The sequence below is a fragment of the Taeniopygia guttata genome, chromosome 3 (genome assembly GCF_048771995.1).
Source record: "Taeniopygia guttata chromosome 3, bTaeGut7.mat, whole genome shotgun sequence".
In the NCBI taxonomy this organism is placed as follows: Eukaryota; Metazoa; Chordata; class Aves; order Passeriformes; family Estrildidae; genus Taeniopygia; species Taeniopygia guttata.
The window spans coordinates 81165405-81179614 of record NC_133027.1 but is presented as its reverse complement, the minus strand read 5'-3'; the positions used below and the strand labels follow the sequence as shown (position 1 = coordinate 81179614).

The 14210-nt window shown below is 41.1% G+C and overlaps 1 protein-coding gene across 4 annotated transcripts in view; it reads right to left on the bottom strand.

Moving 5' to 3' along the window:
• VIT (vitrin) overlaps positions 1-11210 on the bottom strand; it is a 54374-nt gene extending 43164 nt beyond the window's left edge. The window contains exon 1 of one of the 4 annotated variants that reach the window (XM_002193765.7): positions 10888-11210. The gene's annotated coding sequence lies outside the window, so the exon portion shown is untranslated. The remainder of the gene's footprint in view (positions 1-10887) is intronic. The other 3 variants (XM_030268457.4, XM_030268455.4, XM_072927193.1) reach the window with 3 other exon arrangements.
• Between the last annotated feature and the right edge of the window lie 3000 nt (positions 11211-14210).

Below are 14210 nucleotides of genomic sequence, written 5' to 3'. Positions count from 1 at the left end.
ATAAGTTTTGCTGAGATTTCTCTTAATCAGATTTCTATTAAGGCAGTATTTACAGTCCTAGTCAGAACTGGGAAGTAGTGACTACACACTATTAAATCTCTTAAACTGTATGTTGGATCTCTGTTTATCAGAGTACATTTTCCCATCTGAATCTTTCAGACTGTCATAACAGAAATTACCTTTATGCCAGAGAAGCTATTTCATAGGCATTTCATTAATATGTGCTTCAATTCCTGCTAAGTACAAATGTAAGGAGTATCTCCTTCAGTGTTTCCCAATGCAGCTGATATTTTACCTTTTAAAATCAAAGCCTTAATTGAAAAAATGTTGGTTACTTTTTCCTGACCACAAACATTTGAAAACTCTTGAATGTTAGTGAAGAGAGAGAATTAACAAGCTATTTTTTCTCTGTATAAAGTAAGATTTTTATACTGACCTTTTATTAGCAATTTGACTTTTATAAAGATCTGAGAGAGCTGCTACACACTACCAACAAACAGATGGTTTAAATGCACATAACTGTCACTGTATGGCAAACTGCAACATTTTCTGGAGGAAGTGCAGATTTTAAGTCCCTGATTTTTGGTGTCAGGCACTGCTGTCCGTTCCACGTGCAAGATGAAATTCTTTGCTAGTGCCATGTGCTTTGCCTCTGCAGGAGTAAGCAGTTTATCTCCTGTAATCTCCTGTGCCACAGAAATTAATTTGTATACTCTCTTTGTACCACAATAGTGTGCGTTATTGTTTCCCTTTTCAAGGAGTTCTAATATCTCAGCAACTCTGGCACCATAAAGAAAAACAGAAGTGGACTTTGTCTGAAATCTATTTGAACAAGTAGCATGGAGTTAGCAGCAGGATCTCAAAGCACTGTGGGTTGAGTTAAATATGTGCCCTTTATGGGGAAAATCAAGTGGTCTTGGTGTAGGTGTGAGTAAACTGATTCAGATAAAGAAGAGCTGATCATCATCTTCTAGAGGAAAACAATTTAGGTTTCTTTTTTTTTTTTTAATAGATTTTATTTTTATTATTATGTAACCCTTTCTTTGTTTCATGCTCATACTCTGCACCCATGGTATTGTACCTAGTTTGGTAGTGCAAGAACTGTTTGTTTTGGAGCACACCAGGTGATATGACTAGCACTTGCCACATATGATTTAGTTTCACCTCCTTTCTTGTCAGAAGTTATGTACCCTCAGTGCATTGCATTGCTCTGAAAGTCTGTACATAACAAAAAGTATCTAAGTGGCTGTTTCTTAAAAAAACTGGAGGTACTGAGGTTTGCTGAGACAAAAAGGTTGAATTGATTGCTATAGCTTGTTTTGGAGACTTAGATTGACCTGTAAGTATACCAGGCCAAGTCACAAAATGTAAGATCCAAGATGCTATTTTGTGAGGTGAACTTATCTGCATGGGAGGGTAGACTTTAATCTTTGTCTGGTATGAAATAGAATATGTGCATCCAGGAATTTAAAAATATCATAGACTTCATCACCTGTTGCAATAAGAAAAGGTGAGTGAATGCTCACCTGTTTTCTTTCTTATATGGAAGAGCCCCAAAATGCTTCCTGAGCTCCAGAGCACTCTAGAACACTCTGCTTAATTACCCTGTGTCTCAGAAAGCCAACAAGGAAACCCAGGCATCTGTGGCTGCAGGTGCTCCCTTGTGTTGGAGGGGTTGTAAGAAGCATTGTTTTACACATTCAGCAGTTGTGTGTCTAGTAAAATGAACAAAGGAACCATGACTAAAGGAGTGTCTGGGCCTGGGGACAGCTTGTTCTTTGAAGAAGACCTTGAAGAGTCTTTGCATTACTATACTCCTTTGCCTCCAAGACACAGTAGCCACAGCCTATTTGCCAGATACTTTCCAAAGCCATGTGAGTCCCACACCTGGGCAGTGGTGGTCCCCCACCTCCAGGGCAGCCACTGCTTGCTGCAGCCCCATGGCTTGCACATTCAGGTGGGGAAGAGGAGGCAGGGAGGCTCTGGCTCTCCTCCCAGGCAAGTGGCAAGGCGGTCTCCTCCTCCCTTGCTTTCTTTCTGACCCCATGTTTGTAATTAGTGGTTGCACATGGGTCCTTCTCTGTCACAGAAAATTGGGGTCTCCCAACCTTTTGTGCCCTGAAGTCTGATGATGGGGTACTTCTTCTGTGATGAGAAAAACATGGGTCCAAATTCTCTGAGGCCGTGGACAGTTATCCCTGAAGAAGGGTTCTCACCACTTGCTTCTTATTACAAGACTTTGGTTGTTGTGGCTGCCACATAATGTTTTAAATGGTGCCTCCTCTGCTTTGTGAGGTTTCTGACTCACAAGAGGGCTGTGGGGACTGCTGGTAGCCAGTACCTCTTGCGGGGTGCCTGTCAAGTCACTCTCAAGTCATTGAGGTATGGGTGGATTCAGAGGTCTGAATTCTGCCTAAGTTGCACCTTGGGCACAGGAGTAATTTTTTTCTGAGGTGGTTGAACAAATGTTTATATGCAGGTTGGCAAGAGGAATTTAGATCAAAATAGCTCTCATTCAGGTGGGTATAATGAAGAGATGATATACCCAGAAACTTAGAGACAAATAGAAACATGCAAACAGTACTCATTTTGTGTTCATGCAATGCCCTGAAATTAAAACATAAGGTGGAAGTAACAGCGATGATGACTTCTCTACTTTCCACAGAGCTCTTTCAGAGGAAAGTAATTTATTTAAGACTACAGTGTGACTTAACTTGCCAGACCTTTCTCAGAGCTTAAATAAAACTGCAATGATTATACATTTTCATCTGTCTCAGCAAGAAAGCCATCAATTATGTTGCTCTGACCTGCCCCTTCCAGCAAAGGAAGAGATACATTTAGAATATGTCACCCACCCACAGAGAAAATATAATTTGGACTGTCTGGATGATGATTTCATTGGGGGCCATTACACTGTACTTTCCTGGTTTCTGCTAATGTATTATGCATTATTTTTCATTTTGATGCACAGCTTTCACGCCTCATTGGGAAATGCTGTTAGCTTAATCCTGTGAATCCCTGTCCAGAAAGCTTCCTCCCTCTGTTCTCCTCCCCATCATGGCTTTTGTCTGGTCACATATCTGCCCCCCTCACTCTCAGGCAAACTTTTTCTAATCTGATTATTACTTCTGCTTAACATCATTCAGACCCCAGTCAGGTGCCATCAATCTCCAGCACTGCCATTTTCCCAAGAAACAGAAGGCAGAGGAAAGTACTTGCAATTCAGCAGTGCCAGAGGGCTGTGCTAGCTTTGTAGCATGAGATTTATGGCCACATTTCTTTCCTTTTCTTTTTTTTTTTTTTTTTTTTTTTTTTTTTTAGAAAATGTGCCATTTTCTATTTCAAAAAAATGGTTTAAACAACAAAGTGACTTTTTAAAGTGCAATACATGATTTCTCAGATTGGATGCACAATAAAAAGCACTGAGTAACCATGCTATTGTGCTGCCTGCAAACTAAGAATTAGTGTCGTGTGTCAGAATTCCCCTGAAGGTACATATTTAGTCTAAAAGGAAAGAATTTCTGTTAAAGGCACTGAAAAAACTGCACATAACCCTGGGGATGGTTTTGGAATTTCTGTAGCATGTTCAAACAAAACAACATTTTTTTTAGATGGAAACTTAGAAGCAGAAATTTAGAGAACCTGTAGGATGTTTACTCTCTGCTTAAAGCTACACATAACCCTTTACTAGAAAAGTGAATTATATGTCTAGATCAAAAGCCAAACTCATCCTTAAGCATGCTAGTAAATTTATACAACAGCTCACAGAAAACTTTCATCGATCCAGGGTCTCCTACAAGTTGTATTACTAATGATGTCCCATGCCAAAGCCAAGGACTGGCTGGGTAAGGATGCAGAAAACATTAGTAGATAAAAAAAAGAAAAATCTGGAACTACCCTGGCATGTGGCACTTGTTGGAAGTAAGGCAGGAAGTGATGAAATTAATTTATGTCTAGTAATGACAACTTGATTAAGAAAGCATCTTTCACAAAAGGTCTTCAACAAATCAGGAAGCACGGGAATGATGTAGAAAGCATTTCATAAAGCTAAGGTGAAATTCACTTCTGTGGCAGAAACTAGTAAACTGAAGTTAAGAAATTAATTTCAATTTTGCAGTCTCTTAAAAATTATAGTCTCATGCTCCTTGCACTGCATAACATTTTCCTTTATATATTTTGTACTTTTAAAAAATATTATTTCTTCCTCACTGCATTACTTTTATATTTTTCTCCAAGCCTTCTCAGTTAAATATCTTTCTGATACCTTTAGTTTAGACAAAACCAACCTGTGCAACAAGGGAGACTGTTCCCTTTTCTCAAAGGCAAATGAGAAAACAACCCCAAACTACCTTCTGTCCCTTGGTCTTCTACTGCTGCTTTGTTAGGACCTCCAATTCCCTTGCCTCCTTGCAGGGTCAGCTGCTGAGGGCCAGGATGTCCCACCCCACATCCCAGGATGTTCTGCATGGCCGCCCTGCCCACGACCCTCCCAAGGCAGTGGTCATTGCTGCTTTGGCTTTGCTACAGGCGGTTCCAGCTGTATCCCCCCCAGCTGGTGCTGCTCTGCAACCCACCTAAGAGGTGCACTCAGGCTGACATCTCCCACCTGATGAGGCCCTTCTGGGGAGCAGTTTGAAAACCGTGGCTCTGTGAGTAGCATTTAAATTTTTTCATGACTGAAGAAGACATCTCAGGGCTCCAAGCTGCTTTTGGGAGGAAAGCGAGCTATGGATTTGAATGAGTGCCAGCATTATAAATGAGGCTATTATGGGTTGTGCTGGTTTCCTGAAGACATGCTGTTGGTGGAGCTGCTGGTGAGAGACAGGACACAGCAAGGGCCAAGCTGTGCAGCCTTATGGCATGTGTGTTGGCAACCTTTGGCAACTGGCAGGAGTGGTATCTCTAACATATGGGTCATGCAGACATGAGGAATATCTAAGCTTCCAAAACTACATTCCTCAGTATCTGAGTGCCCTGGAAGGGAAATGAAGAGTTAGAAAATCTGGTGTCAGAGAAAGTGACCTTCAGAGCCCAGTCCTGGATACAGTGACAGTGTAGATGCAGCCAGAAATTGCTGAGAAATGTGTCTCAGAACCAGGCTAACACTGTTCTACTAATTTTGCATACTAGAGTATTAAAAACCTGCTGGTTTTGCATAGAGATGGATCACAGGATTCTGTATCTGAGAGACCAAGATAAAAAAGGGAAACCGCATGGCCTGGGAGCAGGAACTTGTAATTTGTGGTCTTTTGTTTTGAAAACAAATGAAGCCTACAGTCCTTAGTATTGCATAATCCACTTCCATGCTCAGGAATTTTGAATTTTGGCTTTAGGAGATTACCATAGGAGTTTCTACTTCAAATCTAATTATTGCCTAACCTATGTATTTCTTTCTACATACAGATTTCTCCAACAAGAATAGAAGATGTAGATCACTAAAGACAGAGCTTCTGTCCCAACTTACCACATATTTTGAGATGCAATTTGGTGGAAAGGCTTTCTCCAAAACAGGGTTTTAGTAGGCTTTTATGACTTATGCAATGTCAGTATATGCCCTTATAACATTTGTATGAAGTTGCTCTGTTGAAACTACTTTAAACTTCTCTAACCTCTCACCCGCCTCATCTGGACACTCCTCTCCTTCCCATGTAGCCTCACTTCCAAACAGCCTTTTTCTTCCTGTGCTTCATGTCCTAAAACTTCTTCAACCAAGCCCAGAAGAACAAATTTTTCGAGTGTTGAAGATGCATTGCAAAAGAGGTGAGAAGGATGGGCTCCCACCAAGGCAAGCAGGATGGGCTCCCGTCATCCTCAGCTGGCTGGCAGCTGCGAAAATACCCCTGTAGTCAGGGAGTACTTACCCTTTTGTAGCTGTGACTCACTGAAGTTGTCCACAGCCAGAATACACAGCCCTGCTGCCAGCTTTCCTCTATGTCTCACCCCTGTTCTATGGGCTGAAGGGTAAATGATGTATTTGGGGGAAACAAGAAAGAATGGAGCATTCTGAGTCCCTAAAGGAGCCTGGCAGGGAGATTGAGAGGCACAGACATGGCTGTGTCCAAACTTCCCCATAAATGAGTGATTTTTGAGAGGTAAAAATTTCCACAGTTTTGTGTACAAGCCTGAAGGTGTTGGGAATCCCCAGATCATCCTGGTGGGGACATTAAAGGACTGCATGAAGCTACACAGGAACATTCAGAATCTTCCCGAAATTTTTGGCACATGCGTAACTGTCACTTGGCAATTATGTGCTTTTTCATATGAAACAAGCTGCCAGCTGAAGGGCTGTTGGCTGCTGTGTTACATGTGTTACATTTACAAAGATATTTTATAAGGTGATAGGCTGAGCAACAGTTTGCAAGTGCAAGCTGAATGTCTTTTTTATATCTGTGTCTGTGGGATGCTGTGTAGAATGAGACACATTAAGGATAACTGACACAGATTGTGTTCTTAATGTGCCATCGACCTCTTAATGCACTCTGAAGTTCTGTAGGTAAAGCAAAGGTGGGATGGACTTTATGTGTACTAGAAAGTCAGTTCAGCCACTACAGCAAGACTGATGTAAAGAACTGCTTAAACCTAAACAATTTGAATGAACCAGAGATGGTTATAAATGTTCTTCTGAATGTGAATGTGTTTCCAGGCAATGAGGTATAGATTTGGGTGCTCTGTTTAAAAAAGGAATGAAAAAGCTGCAGATGGTGGAGGTTTTTTGGTTTGTTTGGTGGGGTTTTTTTGGGGTGGTTTTGTTTGTTTGTTTGTTAATTAAAATGAATTTTCATGAGAAATATTGATGCTTCCAAGCCATTGGGAAATTTTCTTTCCGATCAACACTTTCTGTTGTTTTTTGGTTTTTTTTCCCAGGCCTCAGACACTGAAAAATGAGCCCAAAGAGGAAAGGCAGCCCGAGGTAACCCAGCTAAGTCCTGCTGGAGAGGAGAACAGAGAAGATGACAAGAGAGATATGAGGGTGAGCTGGCTGTAGAACAAGGGAACGGGCTCTGTTGGCAGGTTGGCAGGGCACCTGCAGAGGATGTGGTAGCAGCCCTCAGCACTAAATGTAGAGCTGCCCCTGAACAGAGTTAGATGCAGAATGTTTGCAGAGCCCAGAGCAAATACTTGGGTAGCTAGCCCATGGGTGCCATGCTGCCAGAACTGCCCAAACCTGGCAGCCCCCAGTGTTTGCAAAGGGCAGCTACCGCCACACAAGCTGCAATCGCAGCTGCCCAGTGCAGCTACCCCACAGATGCCTTTGGAGCCTACAGAATTTCAGTAAATCCTGACTTGTCTATGGGCCACAGTGCTGGAAGACAAGTTCGTCAGTAATACATGCTCCGGGGTTTTATCTGAACAAGTCCCTTCACATCCCTCTTTTTGCATCAGCTTGCTTTCCACCGGGCATTATCACGAGTCTGCACAAAGCAGTTTTACTCCTGCCCTGCTCACAGCGCTGCCTGCAGCCCCTTTGGGCTGGGGGCTTAGAGAGTTCACAGGGCCGATGCAGGCTCTGGCAGGACAGACAGACGGAGTTTAATTTACTAACAGAGATACAATCTAAACAGATAACTACATGATGAAGAATGATGTGTACAAGCCACACACTAATAGACATTTATTCAAGCCTTCTGTTCAAATAGTTTGTGATAGACAGTGCAACTTGTTCCTCAGTTTAAAACTGTTTTGGTTTCAAGACTTTTTCACAAAGTCTTTTAGATCAATAGGAAAGTGTGGAAGGAAGATCTAAAGCTACAGATTTTCTGGGCATTTCTGCACCTTTCTGAGCCTTTCTGTGGCAGCGGGAAGCTGCGCTGCCTGTGCAGCATTTACCCAAGTTTTCCAAGAGGGAAATGTGCAGCAAATAAAGGAGCTGGGATGCAAACGAGTGGCAGCTGCTGTAGGACTGTTAGAGAGGCTCTTTTACGGACGAATGAACCGTCAATTTGTAATAAGACATTGTTTTCTAAACATAGCATGAAAACTGTTATCTTGCCTGGCTGGTCATTAGAAGAGAGATAATTATAGTCTCTGTGCCACAGCCGGGCCCAGAACAGGGGCGGCATTGTCCCGGTCCCAGCTGAGCGCTAGCGCAGGCTCCCCAGGCAGCGCTGGGACAAGGGGACTCCTTGTGCCCCGGCAAGTTCAAAAGAGGAATTGAAGTGCTCTAAGTAGGTGTTAAGCACCTATTTCTCTCTCCGACTCTGGACTAAAAAATCTACTCCACAAGAGAAAATGTGGAGGGCAGATCTTTGACTACTGTAGCTGTGTTCTCCCTGTTTTATGTACAATAAACGCTATTATTATTATTTTTTTTATCAAAAGAAGAACTCAAACATCAAACCATCAGATTTGCAGTTCTGTGTTTCTGTTTTTCAGCACAGATTAATGGGATCTGTATGATGGACAGGTTTTCAGAAGGAAGGACATATTATATGTTCAGTGTCCACTTCCTGAGCCCTGAATGAGAAAGCTAAACCTTAGCTGATGCTACAGCAGGCTGGAGGAGTCCTGGTGTGTACCCAGAGCTTCAGGGAGCCAGAACATCCCTCCAGGACAGCCAGGAAATTCCAGACTTTTGTTTTTCATTACCCACCCAGAAAAGACACTGCCACCCCAGCCGATTGCAATGGGCCAACACACAGCTCACTGCTCTGGCCCCTGCCCATGCCAGTTCCACCCAGTTCAGGTCTACAAGTGCCACAGCACCTCTTTTTCAGGAATACAGTCATAATTGCAGGTAGTAAACTGAGCTATCACTTTTTCTTGTTCATTTCGTCCAGGTGCCTTAAATGACTTACCTATAAACACTTAAACTGAAAGAGAGTAGGTCTAGGTTAGGTATTAGGAAGAAATTCTTCACTGTGAGGGTGCTGGGACACTGCCACAGCTTATCTAGAGAAGTTGTGGATGTTGCACAAAGTGTTTTCTGACTACAGCTTTATTTGTGGTTCAGAGGGGAAAAGGAAAAATTTCAAAATTCTCCAGGCAGAGCTGATACAGTCAAGTTTTTGCTGCCATTGTAACATAAACATCAGGTTTGTTTTTAACAATGTTTTCTAAGAAGAAATGGCCAGAAATAATAAATAATTCTGACATTTCACATTAAGTAATTGGCCTGGTTTTCAACTTTTGAGTGCACACTGTGGCTCAGGTAGTGCCCTTTTAGAAATTAATTTTGACAAAAAGGAGTGTAATAATTAATTTCCTACTACTTCTGTGAAAGTCAGTAACTAGGTGAAAAGGGAGCACCTTGTTAATGCCTCCTCTAAAGGAAAGGCTTTTGTAGAATCTCATCCTTATTAGACAAAAGAGAATCCAAGTGGAGTATCTTTCTTGCATTCTATGTGTGAGGAAACCTGGTGAGGCTAGTAAAACTGCTTGGTTCAACCAGTCAGTGGTAAATGCTGTAATTATACCCTAGGGAAAGTAGTGTCTTACATTAAGTAAAGATAGGAACAATTAAAGACCAAGTTAAGAACATAACATTACTACTACAGGTGGAAACACAGTAGTGGCAGTACTTTCAAAGTTTCTTCTTAAAAAAAATACTTTTTATGTACTGAATAACTAAAAGACAGAAAGTTCTTTTTGTCATCCCAATAAGAACAACCCCAGCAACTCAAAGGATTAAATAAAACATGCAAGTAAAGTAAGTCTGTTTAATATAAGATACAAACTCAGTATTTGAAAATTAATATGTTTTAATGCAGTTACTTTTGCTTGAGTTCTCTTTGCATCTCTGAAAGAGATCAGTCACGACTGTCATTCAAGTAATGAACTGAGTAAAGTCTGAAAAAGATGGTAGCAGAAAAACATAGATTTTCTTTGAGTGTAGAGAAATACAAAGTGTTTTTAAGTTCAGGATATATACAGGAAAACAAGCTATATGCATAAACAACTCCTTGTCTTTTCTCAGTAAAATGTATTTTAAAAAACATCTAAACACAATTTTCTCTGTGTGTGTTTTCTTGTTTTGATGTGTTGTTTAAATTTTGTAGAGGTTAGAGGAAAAAGTGTGCTCTAATAAGGATTTGCCTCTGTAATGTGTAATTTTGCTTTTTGCTCTGAATGTGGTGTAGTTCCCATAAACTCTAGGAACAAAACTAGAGTTGATACTTAGCTTGGGGCATTTGGTTCATGTTTGTACTGGTCGGAAAGAAATCACATTTTAAAGAAACTTATCAAGACTCTAATCTCTGTGCAGAGAGCTGAGCGGCTGTGGCAGGCTTGACAATGCTATTCATTTTTGGAGCCTCACCACCAAAACAAGCACTCAGCACAAAAGGATGTATGGAGGCTACTGTACTGTTCACACATCTGTATCTATCCATTTCCAAGAGAGTTCACACCACAGAAACACACATCATTTTCCATTCTGTGCCTTGGAGATTAGTGTTCCCCAGTGTCAGGTAGTGTTTATTAATGAAACAACACACACCTTCCTATTGATCAAAAGACTTTGTGAAAAAGTCTTGAAACCAAAACAGTTTTAAACTGAGGAACAAGTTGCATTGTCTATCACAAACTATTTGAACAGAAGGCTTGAATAAATGTCTATTAGTGTGTGGCTTGTATACATCATTCTTTATCACGTATTTAAGCCCTTGCTGTTCAGGCAGGGAGTATATGTGTCCACTTTAACAGTAGGAGCTTAATGCTTTCATAACTACTTTATGAAGTATATATGAGTAAAGTACAGTTTCATTCTACATTTATGTCTTCATTTTCTTAGGTATTTGATCCTAAGCACACAGCTAGAATGCTAAATAAAACATTATGTCCCTACAGTTTCTCAGCAGTGAAAATATTTAACCATTATCAACAGACAAAACCACAACTTCCCCCTCTCCCCCCTAAATAAATATAGCAGAAAAACAACATCAGAATTACCTTCCTTGAAGTGTGCAACTTTTTATTCCTTTTCTCCACACAGTATGAAAGTGGGTTTTTTTCCAAGCTTTTCTGTACCCCAAACTCCAGCCAACATTATTCTAGAGAAGGAGAGGCAGGCAGCAGAGGGAGGCCTGGACACCTTTTTTCTTTCAGAGAGGAGCTAATCAAACATTCCCATCAAGCTCCGAGCTCTGTGAAAGGCACATTGCTCTCTCTCTCCCCAGCTCCCTCCCTCTGCTCCTCTCTCCCTCTCTGTCTCTCTCTCTCTGTCTTTCCCTCTCCCTCCCGCACACACAGACTACAGAGCTCCTTACACCGATTTAGCAGCCGAATTAGGCGGTCCTGTTTTAAATATATGTTCCCTCCCACATATTTTTGGTAGGGATTTCTATGCTCCTTTTGCACTAGCCTGTCAGATTTGTCAAGTTTTTCTTTTTTGAGAAGTGACGGTTTACTCAGCTAATGTTGTGGTTCATTTTTTTCAGTCTCCTAGTGCAGTTCAGCACTGTAGTGAAATGACTAGAGCTAGTAGATGAGAGTAAACCACACAGCCTTAAAGATTATAGCTACCAGATTAGTTAGATGTAGATCAGGTTTAAAGAGAAAAAGTATCTTTTGAAGAGACTGTAATGCCTTTACTTATGTGAATAGCATCATATTCCCCCAGCAGTTTCCCTGAAGACAGAAGATTAGTGACAGAATAACTCTGCAAGTCTGGGCACAGAGAAGTAGAAGTATGTCATGAGGGTTCTTTCTGATGAAGTTGGATGTGAGGATTTAATAAAATGCTCTCAAAGGCTAATAAACTGGTACTTGTTAAGTGTGACCTGGCCAAATGAGATACACAAAAGGACTAGTTTTTAAAGTACCTGTATGCAGATCTCCAAAAATTCTTGGGTAACTTTAAGAAGAAAAATGTATTAAGATAATCAAGATCATAGCACTTATGAGATTACCACAGAAGGTGCTGGTATCTTATTCCAGGATACTAGAAAGTAAACTATATTTTGCAAATCAATCTAGGTATTCAGAAGTGTATCGGTAACATCCATGGGTGAATGTACCCTGTTTAAGATCATTATGGAAAAAAAAATCTAGTATAAATACAGGAGGTTGACTTCAAAACACACATTAGAAAGACATATAATTCCTGATTTAACAGTCCCCTAAAGGTGTTTAGTTCAAAGGGAAGGTGATTACCTGTTACTTGTAAATATCTACTCCAGTCCCTGCAGAAACTGTGTAACTACTCATCATATTAATAAACAGTACAATATTAAAAATTTATCAACAAGCTCCAACTGTGTTACTAAGATATAATGATCCATAATTCATTTGATTCTCTTAATACAGGAGTTCTGGCTTGCCATGGTGAGTCCATGCAAAGCAGGATATGGTGGACTGGCAAGAAGCCTTTTCAGAAAGCAAATCTGTTAGCAGTTCTACCTAGAAGATCTACTGAAAAAAACTGAAACACCACCCCCCATGCCCCAAGACTTATTAATTCAAGTTAACAATTTCAGAATATCATAATCTTTTTAATAAGTCTTTGTGAGGTTTAATTATTCAGATAATGAGCGACAAAAGGATCAGGACCTTAGGACTACAAGTTTAGAGGTATATGGGTACTAGGGGACAAATATCTAAATACTGGGGTTGGGTAGCTAAGTGGCTATGTGCCACTTCCCAGTGCTGGTGAAAGACCGAAATCTCCATGACAACTCCTTACCTGCAGATGCTGATAGATCAAAAATCTTTGGGCACAGATGAAATTCTCAAAAATCTCTGGGCACAGACATTCACTGGTCTTTAGCCACTTGCTTTCCATTCAAGCAGCTTATTTTCAGAAATCCATGGGAATCTGTGTAGATGTTCATTTGCCTGTATTGCTGTACAGTCTCAGGTCAGTGAGTTACCAAAGAATCTTGATCAGTGCAAGTGAGAGAATTGAAGACTGAGCTTCTGGCAAACCAAACCACAGTTGGGTGGCAAAGGCACCTGCAGAGTATGCAACAGGACTGCATCAAACTAGCTGGAGTGGTGTTGAGTGATGGAACTGAGAAGCCAGACATGGGATGACTGGTAGATGCAAAAATTCCTCCTGAGATTCAGCTTCTGCTGCCTGCATCAGCTCACTGAGGGTTGTAGCTGTTGGCATGTGGAACGCTGTCAACAAGGTGTCAAAGCAGGAACAACTCATGACTCAGGTTATTCTTCATTGCTGTTGCTGCAGGGTGGCAGTTTTACAAAAGAAACAGCTGATAGATCCACTTTTCATTTTCCATGGATGAATTATCTTATTTGTGGGTAAATTATACCAGGGGCAAAAAGCCAGCGTGGTGCTGGCAGGAATTTTCTCAAATGCAGTGGTGTGAGAACACAGCTTTGTTGCTCCCAAAAACACAGCAATGGTGCAGCCCTGTCCACTCTGCACCCACCTTACTCTCCCAGCCTTGCTGGCTCCACTCCTGGCTCAGGGTCAAGAATACTGCTAGTTGGGTGGCACATTTCTGCATTGCTGCCTGAGAGCTAACCTGGCATCCTGGAAATGAGCAACCCAGGAACTGTGGAGCAGAAACACTGAGTAGGCAGAAAAAGAAAACTATCTGGTTTGTTATTATTCAGGGTATTCAGCCTCTCATTATCAATTGTAATGGAGAACTGAGGAATATCAAAACAAAACACTGAGGAGGGTACTGACTGTCTCTTTTTATCACAACATTTCTGAGTGCTGTTGCCTGTGCTCTTTCCTGACAGAGGCAATTTCCAGCCACCCAAGAGCTGGCAACACAAAGGGCAGAAACAAGAGGTAGACACATTGAATGGCTCTACTTTGGTGCTGGGATTTGCCACAGGGAAAGATTTTTTTGCAAAAGAGATGGCTGTGCAGTCAGGAAGCTACTAATTTGAAGACAAAAGCTATTGAACATGATTGTTTAGGGGATGGACAAGTGTATCTCTATGTGTTCATGTCTTCCACCATTGCTTCTAGTCTGAGGCCTCCACCTCAGTTGGTTTTCTGCTCTTAGTAGTATTTGTGGTAGTAGTTTTTAAGTTTTACTGTGCTGTATTTTCATCTGCATGTTTGTTAAAGCAGCATTTATCATGATCCATTGAAACAAAGCCTGAAAGCAAAAGAATGCAGACCCTTTATCTGTCCCCTGAAGCAGCCAGTGAATAAGACCAGAGAATCAAAGAGAGTTGAGAAGGTTCTTAAGTTTATGAAGAAAATTTAGTTGACCTACTCGGATATTACCTTCACTGTGGAAGATAAAACAGCAGAAATAGATATGATATATGATACATATGATGTATGTAGG